At 47.7% G+C, this 21,986-nt stretch overlaps 1 protein-coding gene across 4 annotated transcripts in view; it reads left to right on the forward strand.

The window, feature by feature from the left end:
* Positions 1-422: 422 nt before the first annotated feature.
* The window catches only part of LOC119446713 (homeobox protein cut-like), a 365,290-nt gene continuing 343,726 nt past the window's right edge, over positions 423-21,986 (forward strand). For all 4 annotated transcript variants that reach the window (XM_037711232.2, XM_037711235.2, XM_049664342.1 and 1 more), the window contains exon 1: positions 423-1,124. The gene's annotated coding sequence lies outside the window, so the exon portion shown is untranslated. The remainder of the gene's footprint in view (positions 1,125-21,986) is intronic.

Below are 21,986 nucleotides of genomic sequence, written 5' to 3' on the forward strand. Positions count from 1 at the left end.
TCTGATGCGCCGTGAGAGTGGTGGTCTGTTGGAAGAGACAGTGAATCGCTCACACTGTGGTCCCACTCCGGAAGAATGGAACTCTGTGAGGGCGGTTGCGCTCTCGCAGCGTGTTTCACAAACACGGTAGCGGGCACGAGCATTGTCAGAGTAGTGTTCAGCTCGGAGCAAAGCACCTTCGCCGGCGTAGCGTAACGAGTTCGCGAGGAGGAAGGGTGTCCTCGTGGCGGAGCAAGAAGGGGGTGCCTCGGAGGGCGGCTGCCCTCTCTCGGGCCGGCGCTGTCAGAGACGGGAGGGGGGGGGGGTGCGTTGTCCTCCCCCGCGCGCCTGTGTGGGGGGGTCACGTGGCACGCGCAGTCTCCGCCCGCATCCGCCTGGCGTCGCCGCCGCCGCCGCCGCCGCGTCCTCCACGGGCCAACAGGTTGATTCCGGCGAGCCTCTTCGGACGACCTGCGCCCGCCAGCGCTGTTTTCTCGCCACCATCTGCCGCAAGACCCGCGCCGCTGTGTCGTAGCCGCTCGCGCAAACCCGGCGTTCTCCGCCAAGTGCACAAACCCCTCCTCACGGCAAGTTTGCGCTGCGGCGCTGGGAGGTGCTGCACCCCGGAAGTGAAACCGGCGCGTAGCGATCATCACTCCGGACCGCGGCTTGGCCTCCGGAGAGCGGGAGGAGCGCAGCGACCTCGACTATCGGATCGCGGCCGGCCTCCCTCCCACTTCGGGCGCCCCCCCACCGCCACCCCCCCTTCGAGCCCGCTCTCCCCCCCGATCGCTCGACGACTACTCCCGAGTGGAATCTGCGTCTGGTTTCGGTTTCAGTTTACCCCATCACCGCTCACCGAGCTGTCGGTTTGCGGGGTGCCAAGTGGGGTTCGGTGCTTTTGACGCTTGCCGAGTGACCAGTGCGTTGGCATCGTCCTTGCGCGTTCACGGAAACCTGGTCGTCGCCTTTCGTCGTTGTTGGAACCGCCGCCACCGGCGGGGCACCGCGCTCGTCGGTGCTGTGTGTCGCTGACCGTCGCTGTGTGAGGCTGTGAACGGCGTGCTGTTTACATCGCGTACCGTACTTCGTGTGTGCCGGCGTGGACCTCTGCGTCATCCCTTTTCTGCCGTAGACGCCTTGATGTGAGTAACAAACACTGGGATAATGGTACTTGGTTCAATTTCACCTGGTTTAATGCAGACCACTAAAGTTGTGCTCTTTCTTGCAATTATTAGAATTGAAAACCGAGCTATAGTTGGAACGTAATCATCTTGTGGTTCCTGCAGCGCTCAGCTGAAACGAGGGCAACGGAGAAGAAATGCACAAAACATACGCTGTCGTGTACATTCCTTCTCTGTCGTCCTCGTTTCTGGTGAGCGCTGCACGAATTACAATCCTTGGTTGACACGATCACACATTTTTGTGATCATGAGGCAGATAAGTTAGAATGAGCTGAATATGAAGCTCAATAGTGTCCAAATCAGCCTAAAAGAAAACCTAAAACTCTGTCGGTTTAGCTTCATATCCTTGCCTCTCTTTGCCCTTGTCGCACTATTCTCCCTATATACTTTGTCCCAGCCAATTCTACCTTTTCGTTGCACGCAGTGAACGTTAACTGATGGCGAAACTTAAGGCCAGCGCACGAAAGTGTCTTTCTCAGGTGGTTCCGTACTTCATCTGGTGTTCAGTTACTCTTCGATGCCATGTTTGATCAATTGACCCCAAAAAGAGGTGCCCGGCATGCTAATATTTCAAAAGGACTCAATTGCTATTCTGCAAGGCATTAATGGAGGCCGCACGTGTTAGCGACCGTTAGCTTCATAAAAGCGAAGATAGAAAATGACGCATTGCACTGAACAGGTGTAATTGCACTGAGCAGGTGGACATGGTCATCACGGGAAGGCTCACAATACGTGACATTATTGCAGACTTCAAACATACTTCCATTAAGTGTATTGCCTTGGGTGTATAACTTAAGTGACGATCTTAGCTACCAGGTCGTGTATTTTGATGACGTTAACTTCAGCTGCGCAATAATACAGAAGCTTTAACCACTCACGTCTTTGTTTCTGGCCTGCATAGCGCATATATGGTTCAAATACTGTCAACATGCGCCAACGTTAACTTCGCCAAGCAAGGTGCACGTTCAAGCTTCTTAATTTTAGAGACCTATACGACCGGGACTACGACGGCGAGCCATGTGAGAGATTCTGAAGCAAATGAGATCACTCGAGGTCTCTTGGTACCAACCTTAAAACCCAGCGCAAAAAGTGGTGTGTTTGCGTCGATAGCATTAGAAGTACACAACGATATGACGAATCGAATTACATTATGTACTTCTGAAGCATGATCGAGGAAGGGAAAATACAAACATTCAGTACTCAGAACCGAAAGCGCGACCGCTGCATGTGTTATCCCATGCACGTGTTCACACGCGACGCCATAACTCTTTTTTCGTAGCCCTGCTATATTGCTGTATCGTTGCGTAGGTCTTTACTTTTCAAGATAAGTCTTTCGCGTCTCCCTGAACTTCTTACACGCAACTGTAGGCTAATAAACGCAGTCGCTGCAACACAGCCCGCTGGTTGCCCTGCAGAAAGAACTGCAGAAAGGAGTTGCTGGCGATAATGTCTGCTGCATGAAGCGCTTTGTATATAGACTTAAACATGCAAATAGAAGGATATTCTACTTATTAGCCATACTTGGAAAACAACAGAGGGTCCTTTCTCAGCCTCTCCCTTCTACGTTGACGTCGCAAATTGGGTCAAAATACTTGTCTCGTGATTATCCCGAAGTTTGAACACGTGGGTAATAAAACCGAAAGCACTGAATTCGTTTATATGTTTAGTATCATTCAGTGATGTTCAGCAGATGACAACAGCCATAATTAAAGTTTGCTGCTCACCAAAAAGGCCCACATTTAGTGCAGCACAACATCAAACCGATTTCATGCAATACAGGAAAGCTGTTTCGCTTAGAAGCTGATAGGTAACGTTGCCCTTGGGAGACTGAAGTGCGTGCACAGTATAATGATTCATGACGTCAAAGTGACGAGTGTAAATGTGGGCTTGGTCTGCTTCGTTCGTGTGAGACCCATGGTAGAGAAACCAGTGTGGTGCAGCCCGTCGGTTCTTGTCTAAAAACGCGTGCACGTCATTCCCCGCTAAATCAAAGGTATACGTATAGAAAATTGTTTGGCTATATATACATGACAGCGAGGTCCATGTTTCTGAAACATTTCAGTTTAGTTGTAATGCCGGTTTCGTTTGGCTCATGAGGTCGTCATTCTATGATTGCCTTGCAAGTGATGGGTACTCTTAAAGCGGGAGAGATAGCAAAAAGCAAAGAAACAAGTATGAATGAATGAAATATACTGAAAGAGCTTTGGCGTCGTTCCTGTAAAATAGTGCACTTATGCTACAACACTATATGTGAGAACTTCAATGTGCGGTTTCAGTTCCCACATTGCATGTGCACTGGTTACGTGTATTATATGCACGGTACTATGCACATAATACATATGGAAAAAACATTTAAGCACAAACACCATATACATGTACTATTTCAAGTGAATTCATTGCGGTTCAGTGTTCTACCATAAAGTACAATGCAGTGTCGCGCAATGTTACGATGATATGATAAATAACAGCACAACTGAATACTGTTAAGCACATTACTGTGGAATGTAATGTATGCAACAAAATTGTTGCCCTACTGATTTATGCGTGCACGCTATTGCGCTCCAAGTCCAGTATGTCAATTTGAACGTAAATAAATACAGGCGTCATCACAGTTTCATAGAATATGCGCAAGCAACACAGATAATGTATTCTAGAAATGCCACGTTTGCCTCACTTGGCTTGGTTTTTTTGACTGGCAATGTTTGAACAACCATTGCTGCCCGTTCACAGAAAACACCTTAGTGCCCTAACGATGTTAAATGGGTGTTTTTCAACTCTTCGTTGGGTTGTCCAAGCATATATACACGTTTCACCGTATACATACTATATGTCGACCACATGCTGTAATGTCGCACTCACTGACTTTAATGGTGTTAGGGTCTTGTGAGCTGAACTCATTTATGTGATGCATGAAGTACTGGTATACTTCCTTCGCCATTGTAAGTTTACTTGATATTTCAGAATATATTTTGTTTGCAAAAACGGTGAAACGTTTGTGACGCGCGCGGTTTTCTATAGCATACAAACGCTTCTGCGTTGCAGTCAAATTCAGGTTTTATTGTTACATTAGATATGTGCATATTTAGTCTCTTGCGTCATACAGATGTAGGTTTCATTCAAATTAATTGTGGTGAATAATGTACAACGTACTGCCTTATCATTCTCCGCATTTGCCATGTCTGACATTATCATATATTCTTGGAAAGTCGTTCTAGTGTTAAGCGCTTTTGTTGAAATCTCAGTTCAGTATCCGTTGCCGAACGTATCGAGCACACGGATTTTCTCGCTTTTCTCATTCGCGAACTGTCAAATGAGTAAAGTTATTGGCGTTCTGTATTTTCTATATTTCGCCCCAAAGTATTCTTGAAGTGGATTTTGTGCTCGTCCGAGACAAATCAAAAAGAATCCAAATAATAATAAAAAGATACCTCGTATATCTGATAGTTCCCTTTCCAGTTAACAATTTGAAGAACCGCTCGTCTAGTTTCACATCTGCAACATCATGTCAGAATGCTCACGAGAAGGAGGAAGGTATCTGAAGATGATGTTCCGACGCTGAGTCATACTGCTATACGTTAATACCATCATAATGTCTGCTTGTATGAATACATTTACTGCTTTGGAGGACGAAGAGGGGGGGGGGGGGGGGGGACAGGCGGGGATTGGCGCGCTGGTTTGAGAAGTCATAACAGCGACAACCATGATATTTTCACAGTCATTTTATGGATGCAGAAAAGGGAAGGGAGCAGAGGCAATCTCGTTTAATTACAGATCCCCGCAACTTCATGCAATAGACTCTTGATAATACCGCTAAGACAGACCTGGGTATATAAAACCTTCACTCCAGCTTTCAACACGAGAAGAAATAGCAAATTGAATGCGGAATATTATCTTACAGCGACTGAACCTTTATTCAATGTCTGTTAAATCTCACATCAAAGAAAACGAGCCTTGCATCGTCTACACACACTTTCAAGCAACGGGAAGCAGTGTTCGCAGTGACTTCGCACCTGCGTGCCATACCACTTATAACATTTTCGTCGGCACAGTACTGCCGACGAAAGCCCGTGCCACAGTAGTTGTGGGCCTGAATCCACGAAGTGTTTTGCTCGTAAGTGCAGTTTCCATTGGCTGTCCGCCTTCATTAATATGCGCGACGTCACATTTGGCGGGAATCTGCCCTTTCGAACAGTTCTGCAACGTAAGAGCGCTCTCGAGCATATGGGTATTTATTCTTTTAGAAGTCAAATAACGCTGTAGTAACAAAATAATGAATCGTTATAACGTGTTATTACTATAGGAGAGCTTTTAGAGTGCATTGCGAGCACACTGCGCTCACTGTTCGGCCTCGTTTATATATAGTTCATTCACCTCTGTCGCTGCCCAGTGTTGTCATTCAGCGACCAGAAGAACTATAGTCGGCGACTGTTTCCGTATAGTTGAGCAGTTTCTTCCGACGCCTTAGCGGGCTTTCTTCTGCGCTGAATAGGTCGACGGGCACAAGACTGCTTGAGCGGCCCGCGCGCGCCGTTCACAGACCGGACCACGTCTGCAGCGGTGGCGGAACACTCTTTTTCCGGTTCGTGTGCCGCGCTACGCACACGTGTGCGTGCGTACACGTGCACGCGTGTTCGAGTGTTGTGCGCACAAACACACACACACAGGGTTGAATGGCGCCGCCGTCACAGAAGCAGCGAGGAGGAGGCGTTTCGGCATATAGCCCCCCACCAGCCCGAAGCAGATCAGCGGCAGCAGCAGTGTGCCGCTGTCAGGGCGGCGAACCGCTGCCTCGACGGAGCGTTGCGTGGCTCGGGGAAAACAACCGCTCGGAAAACAGCCGCCCCTTTAGCTGGCCGCCCGCCTTTTTTCTCTTTCTCCTCTGAGCGGCCTACAATTTCAAGATTGGCGCCCTCGTGCTGCGCGGCTACTTTGTCTCCCGTGTTTTCACAAGCGGTGGCGGCTCCGAGAGCGCCACGCGCCCGCGTTGCGTCTGGTGTGGCATGCCGGACGGAGCGGGCGCAATACCGTCCGCACGCAGCCGTCCTCTCGCGCCGCCCGAATATACATGGGCACCGAGATTCAATAAGCGTGCTGTCTCGGGATGTCATTTTTCTACTAAAGCGAACCGTCCGATCGAAGAAGCTCGGTGCTGAACGGTGGCGTCTGCAAGGCGATAAATGCTTGTTATATGTTCCGCGAGAGCGACACTTTTGGTGGCACTTTATCAGCTGCGCTCAATGGCAGTAGTCTGCCACTGCCACCACCATGCAGAGATAGCTCTATAGTAGTTCAATGATTGCCCAGTTCTTACACTGAAACAATCGGAGACAATGCAGAAGTTATAGTGCTCAAGCAAATATTAAGGAACAATATCAATCTCGTCAGCATACCTGCTAGTTTTCTAATCTCCTACTCGGATGACTTTGGCTGACGCAGGGCATATGCGTGATCAACAGCATAGAAATGATCGGTGGGAGAGGCCTACGTCACGCGGTCGATTTCTAAATTGGCTGATGAAAAATCTCGCAAACACTTTTACTGCATATGAAAGGCGACGCACCTTAACATGAAGCTGAGTGACGCACTGAATTGTTGGAACGTGTATTTTAATGCAAAGATTGTTTCTCTCAGCGCATATTTCTACCGTCTGAATACGAATGTGGGAATGGCCGGCTAAGCCATGGCGCAACAACAAGGGTCCAGCTGCGATTCGATTGGCAGTGCGTATACGTTTCCTGAAGGTGGTGCCCCGTACAAATCCTTACTCGCGACAGGCAAAGTTGTTGCGACAATCGTGGTACTTCCTCTCCATGACGCAGCGAGACTCTCCATGCCCACTTCTGTGGCTCCTCGCCATACGCAGCTTAGTGAAAGCGCCTTCACCGATTGTGTCAGATAAAGGGCCTGTAAGTAGGCTAAGTGTTTCAGTGAACAGCGATCAAATGCAAGATAATCAGAAATTCTGGCATAACCCGTCTCACGATCAATGTCGACGTTAATGCGATTAGCATTTAAAGCAATACAGGAACCTGCCGTATCCGCACCGCAGACACACCAAGCGGCAATCTCGCTGCCAACCACAATGCCGAATGATATACCACAACGCAATATATCTTGTTGTAGTCATTGCACCCCTATTGAAACTCCGTGGTATTCCTATAGTATCTTGGCTGCAACTTCGTTGCAATGGCTTCCCATTAGACCGCAGCGCTCGACACGGAGGTGTCTGTTGTGGATGGGGCGCTCTCACTTTAATATATTTAAGCCTATATAACACTTATGTCACCTTGGCACATCTATTCTGACAGACTGGCCAAGAATGGTCAAATACCAATATAGCATCCGTAGTGCCGAAGTCGTCTGCTAGACCAGACAGCAGCAAGTTGTCTACTCGGGCGCATACCCATTGCCCCGTGTTGTCTGCTCGGTAATACAGCATCCAGGATATAGTTATAGCGGTCCAAGCTAGTGGAGAACTTGGGCCAATGTCTGAAAGAGGTTATAGATACACTACACCGCAAAGTGAATTAAGTTCCCAAGCAATGCTAATCGCGTCGATTGAAACGTAATAACGAGAAGGTTCGAGTAAAGCGGGAAAACCGTATGCACCTGCTGCGGACATTGGTTGGTCTGGCGTTTCCGGACGCCTCGTAGAAGTTTCAGTCTCTGTCCCTGCTTTCTCTCTGGAGCACCTAGCTTGCGAAACAGCTGTCGCATTCAAACAGGTGTGCATTACAGACGCGGCGTTATACTGTCGTCGCCGTGTAGAAACAGGGCATGCAGAGGGTCTCGTATTCTTCGGTATTCTGCCGCTGCAGGGGGCCACCGCTCGCGGCTGAGAAGGTGTACAGCGTCGCTCAGCGCCACGCGGCCAATGCGCGTGCGGTCTTTATGGCCGCGCGGCGTTCGTATTCGTCCCGCTCCACTAACGGCGAGACGCGTGCGTGTGGCGAAAGCCGGGCCGCCCTGGCACCCGAGGCACGCCGACGCTAATGCAAACAGAGTGGCTGCAGGCGCGCCGCCGTACCACGTGACCCGTTCGCAGGAGGCCTGACTCGGTCAGCCGGCACATAAGCGAAGCGAGAACCTCGTTGGATGCTGGGTTGGAGTGGGCCTCAACTTTGCGTAGTGCGCGTTTTTTGATATATCGCTGGACCGAAGCAGGCGATTGGATATCTGTCTTTTCTCAAATACCCTTTGAAACTGATCTGGCCGCCGAGAGCTAGAAACTTCTTCGTCGCTAAGTGTACAGAGCACTACGCGCCTCCAGATCCTTCGTAAGGGTTGCGTCATATGGTCCCGTGTTCACTGAAATGTCCTCCTTTCTTTATAGTATTTTACACGAAAAAAGGAAGAAAAGAAAAAAGAAAACAAATCGTGCAGCCTACAAGAATCCAGGAAAACCTGAAGGCGCCAGTCTTTGTCGCGTCCGCAAATAATCCGCATGACGTCAAAAACAAAGCAAGCTATTCGTGACGCCCATGCAGGAATTCCAACTCGCGTTGCTCCGCGCTTAGAGTGCCACGTTTTGGACGGCACGTAACTGACGTGTATAGTGCACGAATATGGACATTCCTGTCGCGTATTGTAGGTGATACTTGTTTGTCTTATTTTGTTTTAAATATGTTGCAGTGAGCCATATGGTTTCCTCTTGTAATTTCATGCATATTGTCATATTAGCAGATAACTATAAAAAGTCAAAAACTCATTTAAGGGTCACGCACAACACGAGAACTGTAAGGTGCAAGTTAATAATAATAAAGCTCGATACATACGGTGGCTTTAATTCAAGGACTACTTTTTTATTCTACTTTTAATGATCCCATTCGCTGATCATCTTGACCATAAATAATGCAAGATTAATGATGTTGGTCGGGCTGTATGTCGCAAGAGGCTTGCAACAAACTAAAATTGAATCCCTGTAGTGTTATTCCGTCTTAGATAAAAATGAAGGAATATGTCTGCAATTCCTATAATTGCAATAAATGTAGCTTGGACGTTGCAACCACTATAGTAAACGCGATAGCGTTGTTAATGTTCTCAGAAAGTACGAGCGAACAACTTCGCGTGGCATCTAGCTAATTTAAAAAAAAATACTCACCTAAAGACAATAAAGCCGCGATCCACCGACTATCGTTATTATTTAATTACACTTAAGGTCTGACTGCTAAAATTTTCAAGAATCAGCATCGGAAACATTCACTGTAACGCGCACAATATTTATGTGTTAATTTACAATACAGTCAAATAACCATGAAGAAAGCTATCAGGCAAGGCAACACAATCTCTCTAATTCTGTTGTTCACTGCATGCTTATGAGTTGCTTGATAGGTAGATATATCCAGGGAAAACACTGGGATTAATGCGGGAGATGGAAATTCAAGACGATGAGCTAACACGAGAATAAGGTGAAAGCAGGAGACAACGTTTCGGCAAGTGGACTTGCCTTAGACAAGTTCACTTGTTGAAACGTTGGCTCCTGGTTTCAGCTTGTTCTCGTGTTAGCTCATCGCCTTGATAGGTAGCTGCTAGATAGGGAAGAATTAAGGCTAAGGATCGACGGGGATAATCTCAGAAACCTTCTTTTTGCAGACGACCTTGCATGCCCTCTTCGGCAACGTTGGGGATAACTTTCAGACTTGTTTCAGTTAGCTAGGTAGCAGCAGTAGCGGATTACACATGCACAGCCTTGTTGCCTGGTGGCGTAGCCAGGAATTTTTTGCGGGCACCCACTTGACCGGGCACGAGATGGGGGAGCGGGGGCTGGGCAGGCGGCATCGTGCCCTTCAGGAGGCACGTGCCCTGCCTGCAGGAGGCACGTGCCCTTCCCCCACCCCTCCTGGCTGCGCCCCTGGCCTGTAGCTGTTAGCCGTGTGTAACACGAGGGCGAAGACGAGGTAACCATGACGCTTGTCGAGGAACAATGCTGATCAGAGGTGTGCGCATGCGCAGAGAAGTACGGCACATATCCAGATACATTTAAGGCTGCTATACAATTTGTGTCAGAGTGGCACACATTCAATCTGTGGGATTGTCCAAGAATGGGAACGTACCCGGTGACGCATAGTCAGTGACACAAGTTGTTGCCTACTCGACCGCACAGCAGCCGGCAGCAAGTTGTCTATTCGGTCGCATACCCCGTGACACCATATAACGAGTGGCTCAAGTTGTTGTCTACTCGGCAGAACCGCAACAGCAGCACCATACAAGTAAGGGGACGGGGCACGGAAAGCTTAGATTTAAAAAAGAAAATGTCTTGACTCGCATACAATAGGGATGATCAAGTGACAAACTGCATGTTGCCTGTTTACTTCAAAAAAATTAGTATACAGTCATTGCATTCTAGCAATACTAACTCACGGGGCTGGAATTGGTATGGCTATAGAGAAACTTGGGACGAAACTAAAGCATCACGCAACAAGCGATGGAAAGGACAATGCAACAGGAAGACTGCATGGATTACAGAGCAAACTGCTGTAGCGGATATGTTGGCTTAGATTAAAACGAAGTGCAGTTCGGCAGCTCACGTAATGGGTAGAACGTAATGGGTGGTCTTGTTAGATTAACAGAATGGGTGTCACTGGGACGTAAACACAGTCGAGTATGACCGAGAACTATAGGTATAAAGTCAAGAAACTAAGGAATTTCAAAGTATAGGATAACTAAGACAGAGGTAATTGACAAAGACAGAGATAATACTGTCCTTCGTCCTGCAACGGACATCGAGTAACATGATTATGATGACATAGACAACGAATATGACGAAATAAACATGATATATGGCACTTGTATTCCAGTATTATACTCTCGAAAGCGTGCTCTCTCCCCTTCTCACCCTGCCCCAGGACCCCCAAAAGTCCGTCTCCTCCTCCGCTCAATTATTTTTATTTGTTCTGGTAACATACGTATATGTCTATAGTTTTAAAGATGTAAGCCTTTCTTGTTGCTGTCTTCAGTTTTACTCTCTTTTTGTATGTGCGGGATTTTGTATATAACTTTAGTTAAATGTTCTCTTGAACTAGTTTGCTGTTGTAATTGCACATCCGTTTGTCACCTTCTGTCGTATCTGTATTTTCTGCATGGACTCGCATCATGCAACAGTATCAGCTCATCCAGATTTTGATTATGCTTGAGCAAAATATACCCATCTGCTCTCTATTACATAAAACGAAAGGTAAATGATGTTTCAAATCAACATACATAGATTGACACTGACACTATAGGAGAGGAGGGTGTCAATACCCGACAAGGCTGCTTTTACATAAGCCAAGCTGTTTGCGTGCCAGCTATTCTCATGCAGTTTCAATGGTACAGAAATTAGCGGCGCCTATGAGTTCGTCCAATAGCGAGGCCTCCTTGACGAGACATGAACTAGCGCGCAGGGCACGCAGCCTGGCATAGTTCCCGGCATGCACTCGATCTTCGCCCACCGAAACGGCATCGCGTGGCGCCGTTTATTTCCACATTGAACAATGGGCGGCCTGTTTACGCTGACTCTTGCCCCACTGCGGGTGCTCTTCCCTCCGCCGTCGAATATTTTGGAAGCGACCCCGAAATGTCTAGCCGGGAACATCTCCAAGAACAGCTTTTCTTTTTCTTTCTTTTTTTTTAATTCCTGACCTTTTGCCTGTCACGAGCGGTAGCCGGTGACAACTTCAGCGATTTCCTGCCCTGCGTGAAGTGCTTCGTCGCATGCGGTGCTATCTATAAACACGACGCCTGTTTACCAGGGTGAAATGAGCTCGACCGATATCGCTGTGGCTCAGCTTCGTAATTTGCATAACGAGTGTCCTGTAACGAATTCTGCGAAGCTCTCGAAGATTGTTAAAATGAATAAAGGGATCGTTGACCCATTCCGCCAGATCAAGCCACAGCCTGTCAGAAGAAGGTATTTGGTTGAACTTTGTACAGAAACTGTTGGCTAATTCGAAACCCAACCGTTTTGCACGTGCAAAAGCGGCGTGAATGCTTTCATCTAGCAACAATGTCGTAACTGAAGTTGTCATCATTGTCACCAGCAGCCTGTTTTTATGTTGACTGCCATGACGAAGGCTTCTTCCAGTGATCTCCTATTGCCACTGTCTTGCGCTAGCCGATTCCAAGTTGTGCCTGCAAATTTTCTCATTTCATCGCCCCACATAATTTTTACCGGAAAGAGTTATGATACTTAAATCCCTTCCGTCGTCTGGTGGCCTGGTACTCAGATGAATGCAGTGTCTGTCATCTCTCATTACGGCACTCGCTGTGTTTTATTTAATCGCGGAAATAGAGAGGTGTACCTTTATTATGGTATAAGGTCGTTCGTTCGGACACGTTAAGAAAAAGGCAGATGTCGTTGAGACAGAAACAAGAGCGCGGAAAGAGCAGATGCATTCAGAGGGCCGCTTTTGACTGTCGTTGACCAAGCATGCACTCACCCAAATATATGTATATTTGTGCGCGTGAGCCTAAGACTTACCTTATACGTCAGTGCTGCTTTGGCTCTCACTCGTAATGGCTGTCTTTCCAAGATTCTTTACCTGCAACAAAAGAAAGAGAGCAGAGAACGGTTGTCTCGGCTTGCCTCTCTCGTTCTATAGAGGCGACACGTTTCCGCCTCGCTATATGACGTCAGTGCACCGCAAACTTGCCTTGCTGCCCTCGGTTCTCGCTGCAGCGGCGAAAACGTCAGGACTGACGATGGCGACGGTGCGGCAAGCGGGGGCGCCAATATCTCGGTTTCCCGCCCGTCAGCATCCATCCTCTCCGAGCTGGCTCGCCTACATCCGCGGATGCCGTCGCACCCTTAGCTTTTTTTTCTCTGTACGCGAAGGGGGAGGGGCGGCAGAGGCAGGCGGGAACGCAGCCACAGGGGCTGAGGAGGAGGAAGAAGATCGAGGTACACGTGGGCACGCGTATTTCGGGAAACCCATTGCTCCCGCGCCTCTCGCGGTCCCCCGTGTCTCTCTCAGCAAAACAACAGTGGACCGCCGATGTATGAGTCCTCAAACTTAAGGGCATCGCTTTCTTCTGTTGCGCTCTGTCTCTCGGCGCCTCGTGCGTCTTCCGCAGCGCCCCGTTTCTGCTCCTGCGTGCAGCTTTCCAGGCAAGCACGTCCATCCCCTCCCCACCCCTCACACCCCCCTTCCTTTGCTGCCTTTCTTGTGGCTGTCTACTTTTCGGCGAGGTTCGAAAGCTCATTTTTCATCGTCGCCGCCGAGAGCGTTCACGCGGCCCTGCCTGCCATCCAGCCAAGGGCCGCCGCCACCTCCTCCGCGACGACGATCAGCGGTGCGCGGTCCGCACCAAAGGCCTTCTCCTTACTCTCCTTTCGCGTGATACCTCCGCTCTGGAAGCGACCACTTGGCAGTGGTTCAGCAGTTCTGTCATTGCCGTACGCGTATTTGTTTGTGCCTTTGGCCCGTCGTTCGCTCTCCGTCTACGCGCTGCGTCTCAGAACGCGCGTTTCCCGCTTCTCTCGCTGAAATCTTCCAGAAAACAGCCTGACAACTGAGGATCGCCGGCTATTCGTGCCAACGCATACTTGGCCTTTACAGGTCCTTTTTGTGCTTACGATTCTGTAAAGTGCAAAAGCCAGACTCACGAGGTTTTTCGTTCGCAAGAAGTGCGTGTCCGTGGGTGGCGCTTTGGCTATAATCTATAACTTGAAAATCACGACTGGCTGACGCACACTATAGCGAAATCTTCAAGACCACGGACAGCTTTGTGAACCTTTATGAACGAACAACTTTGGCATCCAGCATCCTAAGACGTGTCCGTCGACGCTACTGTTGGCTACCTGTTGACCTGATGTATATTGCCTCATATTTAGCTTCGCATTCTGGCTACAACTGATGTTGTGCTCGAAATCTGCAACCGCATCGCCTGGAACGCCAGCAAGACGTGAAGTGCGTCATCTGTGGCTCCTCTGTCATTTCGCGCAGCTGGGTTCACGCCACCCCGCTGTTACTAAATGCTTTTGCTAGTATAATTTCAGAAGTAACGAAGGAAAAAGGATGAACGAACCGCTACTATAGAAGGGTCTACAACTGGTGCACACAATAAGTGGAAGGGTCCAACGAGAGTGGAACGTTAACATGATATTAACCTGAACCAGCAACTGAATTTCAACTGGTTTTGCTAATACAGTTTCAGATAAAGACCACAGAAAATAAGAGAACACCGTTGTTGTAGTAAGGCCTGTCAGGTGAATGGAGAAAGTGAGAGAGAGTGAAACAGAAGAGACCAAATGCAGGAAGTTTAACCAGACGCACATTCAGTTTGCTACGTACCTACACTGGGGCAAGGGGATATAGGGATTAAAAGGGAGAAATGAGAGAGAGAGAGAGTCAGTTTTGCGCACATTTGAAAAGTGAAGACAAGCAGGAACGTCTAGGAGACTACAAAACAAACATCATGCCTGAATAAAATCATATAAAGACGAAAGAAAATCAAACGAAAACACCAGTATTGTTTAAGCATCTATACTTGAGAGCAGACGAAGTGAAGCTGAAAAGTGAAGAGAATCATAAAACAACATTAACACGCTATGCACCTGACATTTCGTGCATGAAACTGGTTGGTTCTAATTTGTGACAAGGATGTCAGGGATACAAGACTTTCAGACAAGAACGACAGAACAGGAGGAGGAGAACACTTCTGCCGTCTTTGTCTGAAGTCACGCTAGCAAAAGCTGTTAAGACGCACCAGCCAGCTCCAATTTATGCCGTAAATGTTCTTTGATAGACTACATGCCTTGAACTCACGCTACCCGTCCGCACAACGTCATTGTTATGCTGTATGTGGAACACAATCGTAACCGTGGCTAGGCGAACTGGAAGATACAGCTCGCAGAGAACGACGCTGGGCTTGCCTGGTTGCGTCTCATCGTCTATATGCCGAATGTCTGCATTTCTGAAACTTGACGATGGGACGCATGGCAAATGCCTACCAACTCTGAAAAAAAAAAACGCGGTCATGAGAATTACACATAAAAAGGAGCCAGTACTATTAAAACAATAATTTTCTCCGTGAAGTACAGCATTACAAGTATACGTATATGAGGCTATGTTTGCATCACGAAACATCTTAGTTGGAATAAGCACATTGATTATGTCGCAAGCCACGCGAATACAAATCTTCTTAGAAAGGTTCTCAGGCATTCTACTCCCGGGGTTGGTTTGCTTTCCCACAAATCCATAGTACTACCAAACCTTGACTATGCATTCATTTTTTGGCCCAGTTCACGTCAATCAATAAGAATAGGAATGAAAGCATGCAAGAAAAGGCAGTTCGTTTTATCTAGAATAATTTTGGACGAACATCAGCAAGCGCTCCAGTAGCTAGAGCAAACTTATCCTCTTAAATGATAGAAGTAAAGCTTATCGTCTTCAATTTTTATATAAAACAATTAACGGGCACTGTAAGGTAGATATTGCTAATTCCACATCTTTTCCCTCAGATTACGCTTCTAGACAATGACACTATCTAACTATAACGCCCTTTCGAGCACACAACTCCTTTAAGTACTCATTTTTTCCAAGGAAAGTCAGGGAGTGAAACAATCTGATAGATGACGTTTTGTAGCCACTTCTCTAAATGTTTACCTCGCGTCTCTAACGGTTTCCTGCATCGGGATTTGGTTTTTATGGCGTGATTTTTTTTTTTTTTTTTGCTTGCGTTAATTGTATAAGCACACTTGTATTTTCTGCTTCCTTGTTTGATCCTGGTTTTGTAGCACAAATACGTTTCACCAGCTTTTATATATATACTTTTTTTTTTCTTTCTGCCAATTGTTTGTACTTCTCTTGATTATATTATACCACCCTGCTAAAAGTCCCTTTTTGGGATTACAACATCTATAAATAAATAATAAATAAAGGGGAAAAATCAACTGGGCCCACATACACACAACTGTCTTACGTTAGAATTATTCGCAAGAGAGAATTTCACCTAATTCTGGTGTTGCAAGTATTATTACCGAAGGCGACCAGTCCATGACAAGAAGACTTAAGAAAGAAATTCATCCCTTTATTCTGGTTTTCCAGCAGAAATCCGGAATCGTGAATGAATTTAACCTCCTGATTCAGGGTCTGTGAGATATTTCGACTATCAGCTAGTATCGACGCAAATTCGGCGTAGAATCTTCCAGTCATTGTGCGACTGAACTTGTGGGCTTGAGTAAAATAGAGGGCGTGCGTGCCATCGGCATCTAGCCACGCTCTGGGCGGCATTGCTGTACTGCCGCAACCAATCTGTATATCGCGTGGCAGCCGCCGTGTTGCGACACCGCTGCGTGTTCAGGCCAAGCGCCGACGAGTCGCTCATTAGCGTGGAGCCGGTCGCGCTGCGCAGCAATGGCGACCAGACACAGACAGAGCCTAGACAGCCGAGGGAGAGCGTTGGCGTCGCATCGCGGTCGCAATGCGCGCTCGTTGGCTAAGCAGAAGGCGTCACCTCGAAGACGTAGTCCTCGTGAGAGGTGCAGGCTTACGAAACTATTGCGCGCCGATGCTCCAAGATGGAAAAAAGCCTTAATGGAATGTGACATGATTTTCAACTGCTCCTCTGATTTTCGTAAATTTCTTATATTTGGGCCAATCCATTCTTGGGTCACTGGTGTGTGCCCATTTTTGGCCTGGTCCTGCTTCTATAATGGGTATGTGGTCCACTATGGCAAAAGAAGTACAGAATGCTTAAACGTATTTAAACGCCTACCATACTTCTCTATATGCATGCACCTCCCCTCAAGGTTCTTCCCTCGACAAGCACATTACATCGCATCTTCGTTTTCGTCTACGTCTCACAGGGTGCATTCGCCTCACTTTGCATCTGCATCAACGCACAGATAGGGACTCTCGAACTGCCTTTCGAGCCGAACTTGTTTCTCCCTCCGCTTTGCTTGTCCTGTATCGCACCCCTCAAGAAGGGTCTGGCAATTGGTCGGTTATTTAACTGAACACTTACTCGTGCTACAGTAAAGACAGAGTACTTAGCAACAGAACTGAAAAAGACTCCGCGAGCACTCCATGCCTTTTTACTTATATTTATATAAAAAGGATTTAGATGTTGAAAATATTTATGAAGAACCAACCTCGGTTGCCATCCAAAAATGCGTTTAGCAGTGCTTTGGGAGGCGGTTATTTGCATGGCACATGCGTTGCACTACGTTATACGCGTGGCCACCGTGCCTTACCCGTGCACGGGAGCCAACATCGGCACTTCGAACGCCACTTCCTCAAGGACCAGCTGGAAACCCTGTGCAGCGTCTGTGACCAGAGGCGCAGTGTTTCAAACGAGAGCGCCTGCATCTACGACCAGACCACACTATCGTCGTGATCGCCCCACGAAGGTGGTTAGACAGTCACAAGGAATCGCAGTTTGTTAAATGCTAACTGCATCAAAACATAGGCCGTTTCTGGTGATGCTGACTCTCGGGCATGTCATTCAGTGTGAATGCTTCTTGTTTGTGCGTCTCTCTAAGCTTCACAAAGCTTTCGCAGCACCTAGTTCCCCCTTCTAATGTAAATATAAATGCTTGTTGATGTACTGTCCATATTTGAGCCGCAACATGATTCTTCAGGTCCGCCATCCTGTGTTCTCAAGCAGCAATTTTTCGTTAGCTCCGTCACGCTGAGCGTGATAAGCGGTATCGGGTGTTTATAGCGCCACGTTCATCGCGTTCTTTATCGCGTTCGAAGCGCGCAAGATATTGCCAGTGCGGAAACCGAGGCTCACACTAGTGTCTTGGGCACCTCCTCAGCATGATGGAGAAATGCTGATCATGTGACGAAAAATGTCTTCCTCTATTATCTGATATCCCTTGAAAGAAGACGTGTGATGAAAACTGCCTCTAGGGTGCGGCCATCATTGTGACTTAATCATGCTGTCGGATGAATCTTCACATAATTCCACACGATGTACGGTTCCCCAGTTAAGTTTTCATTGCAACTTCGACCATCTTTATTCTTGCTTAATTATTTTCCTTTCGTATTCCTTATCTTTAGGCGCTGAGCACGAGATAGCTTTCCACTTGCCTTTTCCTTCTCCGTCACCGGGTGTATACATATATTCGTGCTACCTCCCCAGCGAAGCGCATGACGTTTATGTGGCGAGCTGTTAGTGTGCACTGGCCTCGCGCTTTATCTGCGTGGAGCTGGCAATCCGCAGATTGCACTGACGTATATGCCGCGTTATCGGGTAACCTTAAACTCCAGCAGACGGGTCGTCCGCCTCGACCGTGATAAGCTGTTCAATGATTCCGTTCAGCCTGGATGGCGCCAGATTCGCCTTTCACTCAGTGATAAAATGTTACTTTCTCGTCTGACTGTCTGTTTCTAAAGCGACTCCGAATACGACAGCGCGTTTCCACTTTTTGGACAGGCTCTCTTTTATCTGCGACACCAGTTAAAAACCCGAAACTGAGTTTGCTGGGTCCGCATGTTCACCAGGACTGACTGTAGGGCTAGTTGGTCTTGCATTATAATTATGATAGGTTAGAGCAAATTAATACACTGGACACAATAGATGGTGCGATGATGCGACGGCGCGCATGCGAAACAGATTATACAAATATCGGTGGGCGGCATATGAATAAACAGTTGCTAGTAGCGCCGGTCCTTGTCCACTTTGTTCTTTTGTGTCCGCGTATTAATTCGCGCTAAACTACCATAATTATAAAGGCCGTTCATCGTATCCGTTATACGTCATCGTGTATATAATAAAATCTCGTTATAATGAAGTTGAAGGTGGAGCCAGAATTACTTCGTTATATACGCTACTTCGTTATATCCATTATTACATGTACTGCAATATACCTCTGTGGGGATTTAGAGGGAAATTTCACTTGCTTCGTTAAATCCATTAATTTGTTACATCCCCTTTCGTTATAACGAGGTTTGACTTAGTTCCGTATTTAGCAAGCAACGCTAAGGGAGTTACGAAAGTTGAGTGGGGTCATAGAAGTCTCACTCCGCGCGTTTCGTATTGCAGTTGTTTTGAATTTGCCAAGGTTTCCATACGGGATAAATACTTCATACACGTTACAACTAGAACTTGTGGATGTAAGGTTACTTCAGATCAAGTATTATTTATGTGCTTTTGTGCTTCCAGTATGCGCACGTACTAACTTTTGGTCGCGAGCGGTGCGCGGCGGCTGCTAGCTTGTCGCAGAAATGTGTCATTCCGCTCGTTTGGGGGTAAATATGTTCTGCTCTGCGACGCCTTCCGTGTAATAATTACGTCATATTAGGCATACCTCTATCTGTCTTTCATATGTGATTCACTCTTATTTCTTTGGTCGCGAATGCGAGCAGTGGGACAAGTTTCTCTAGGCTTCGTAGTGTTCACCCTCACCTTATGACGAAGACGACGCTGCGCTCGAAGAAAAACAAAACCTTGTTCACTGTCGCTACTGCAGATCCAAGTCGTGCCTTCGCGGCCCAATGAACAGTTTAGAACGAAACGCGCTGATGGCTGAGCTACCGCGCAGTATTTAATGTTTGGCAATGCATACAGGGCCTTTGTTCACGACGCAGATTGAGAGTGGTGGCCTCTGTGCGTGTATTTTGTATGGCACAGCGAGAAGTGCTGTAGCGCAGGAGGCCAAGTGTGGAGCATCGCAGTAAAGAAGTTGTTTTTGAGAAGTTAGCCCAATTATGTTAGGAGCAAGCAAGCAAGACGGCGGCGTCCGCTTTGATACAATGGTCCTCTCGCAGTAAAAGAGTTCAGAGACGGAGGAATGACTGAAATCTGCTGATCTTTTTTTTTATTGTTGAAAGTTATAGGGAAAGATTATCACAATCACTCGTAATGTCGTAACTAAAGTGATTACCTGGACGTGTGAAGAACAGGCATCATGCAGTGATAGCATGATGATGATGATGATGATGATGATGATGATGATGATGATGTGTGTGTGTGTGTGTGTGTGTGTGTGTGTGTGTGTGTGTGTGTGTGTGTGTGTGTGTGTGTGTGTGTGTGTGTGTGTGTGTGTGTGTGTGTGTGTGTGTGTGTGTGTGTGTGTGTGTGTGTGTGTGTGTGTGTGCGTGGGTGTGTGCGCGTGCTCGAGAGAGATATTTTTATCCGCTCTCTTAATGGCGTTGGCTCTTCTTTTCCTCTTTCTTACCTGTATCCTGCATAAAGGAGGATGGTGTGCTCTTAAGAAAGTGCTTCAAATTTCTTGCTTATGATTTTTATCTTTGATAATAAGAATTTTACATCTCGTATTGAAAGAAAGAATGAATGAATGAATGAATGAAGTGTTCATTGATTGGATATAAAGCCCCGAGCATCAAAAGAGCGGCAAATAATCATTCTCGCGTTCCAATTGAAATGTGGTCGCCACTGTCGGAAATCGCACATGCGACCTCGGGCTCAACAGTGGAGTTTCATAGTCACTTAGTCCATACTCCAAGGTCTATTACGTCGGCGACGCCAGTGCACGTCAACTTTTCACTTTCTCTCCCTTTCTTAATCTTTCCCTCCTCTAGCTTTCCCCTTCCCCCCGGTCCAGAGGGAAGCGGCAACGACAGGGCTTAGTCTTGGTTAACCCCCTACTTTAATTTTTTTTCTCTCTCTCTCTATAGTCACTTCGCCACCTCGGGAACTAGCATCTCCTCTGTACGCTTGCATTTTTCGTCCATACTTATCCCGCTCGTCACACTGTTGCACTTTTCTGACAATGTCCTACGCACCTCTCCGCGCTTCGTTCCGCCCACGAAGAGCCACGAAGGAAGAGTGAATCGTCATAGCCCACGTGACCCAAAGTGACCCAGCCTTTCGCCGCTGTTCTGATATATCGTTCCTCCAGCTGAGTCCGAAACTTCGAATCGCCCTCGTTCAATAGCGCAGCGCACCAGAGCAAATTTTCACGCTCCTTCCTTGCCCTGTTGCCTGTCCCGCCCAGAGAGCGCACCGCAGTGCATACGGGAACGGCGTTACGTCACGTTGCGTCAGTGCATGTCCCTGCATGCAGAATGGTTGTGGCCGGGACAGAGACCACCCCGAATTGAGACGCACTCGTCTTCCTGGCCGGCGAGCCACGCATGCGGCGATTCGCTCTCTCTCTCGCCCGGGTCGAGGTCAGCCGGCGGCCATTGTATGCAAAGGAGACTGCTTCTGCCGACTGCGAGCCGGCCGCTTTGCTGCTCACCCCTCCCGGCTCTGTCATAACTGCTCGGACAGTCCGGCGGGCCCCTCCTCTCCGGGGCTAATTAAACTGTCCCTGGTCCATTAATCAGCGCGCGGCGGCAACTGGGCTGCGCGCGCATGACCATGCCATGCAGCAGCAGCCGCAATGCGTCCTCCCGTCCTGCAGGCACGCCGCTTAGTGGAAACATCGAGAGCGATCGCCGAGACGATTCGCAACCCGTGCTGCTGCTTGCCGTGCGCGCACGTTGGCCCTGACAAGAGCCGTTGCAAGATTGTTGACTTGGCCGCTGGACAGGTCGTGCTACTGCTTTCCGCAAATGGGGTGTTTTCGACAAAGCTCCAACTCTACGGCTACCATCGATTGCCCTATAGCTATGCAGCATGTTCCTGTACAACTCTTTCTGGCGCGCAAAGTGGCATCGACAGATACCACTGCAACGATGCCAACTTCTTATAAGCTGCGTAATATTCTTCAAACGCACGATTACTCTAACAGAAGAGGATCTTCGACAACCTCGTTAGTGACTCTTGCACCCTTCTTCAGGAATATTTCTCTTTTTTAAATATTTCTTTCCTTCCTTCTTTCTTTCTTTCGTTTCATTGACATAAAAGTAGATGTTGGCACCAGAGAGTTTTGCAGTCTACTTCTTGTTTGAACAGAAAACGAGATGTTCTGACTTTCAGAAACGATCA

This window comes from Dermacentor silvarum, chromosome 3 (genome assembly GCF_013339745.2).
Source record: "Dermacentor silvarum isolate Dsil-2018 chromosome 3, BIME_Dsil_1.4, whole genome shotgun sequence".
In the NCBI taxonomy this organism is placed as follows: Eukaryota; Metazoa; Arthropoda; class Arachnida; order Ixodida; family Ixodidae; genus Dermacentor; species Dermacentor silvarum.